Source organism: Octopus bimaculoides, chromosome 10 (genome assembly GCF_001194135.2).
Source record: "Octopus bimaculoides isolate UCB-OBI-ISO-001 chromosome 10, ASM119413v2, whole genome shotgun sequence".
Lineage (NCBI taxonomy): Eukaryota > Metazoa > Mollusca > Cephalopoda > Octopoda > Octopodidae > Octopus > Octopus bimaculoides.
In genome coordinates this window covers 10,983,321-10,983,767 of record NC_068990.1, presented here as the reverse complement: position 1 = coordinate 10,983,767, position 447 = coordinate 10,983,321, and positions in this window count along the sequence as shown.

Here is a 447-nt window from a genome sequence, read left to right as displayed (position 1 = left end):
TATATATATATATATATATATATATATATATATATATATATCATAGTGCATAAATAATAGACGTGGAAGAAAGAAAACGTTGGCTTACACGTTACAAATAAGAATTCGATACAGGGAGAACTATTATTTACAGGAAACCTTATTTTAAAAATTAGGTCTCTACGTGTGCAAGTGCAGTGAGGTCTGCATTAATAACCTGTGTTAGTACAAGTAATAATGACAGTTATAATACAAATTACAATGCCGGTTGATAAAGTAAGATTCAAATCTGCAGTATCGAAATCAAGAAATAAAAAGATTTTCGGACAATTCCCGTAGTAGTTCCGAAATAAACTCAAAGAGATCAGATATATTAGTACACACTCTAATATTAACGTCTATATGCTAATTTAATAGTCTGTAGCCGTTTTGAAGCAATAAATGAAAAAAAAAAACATTTTGTAAATA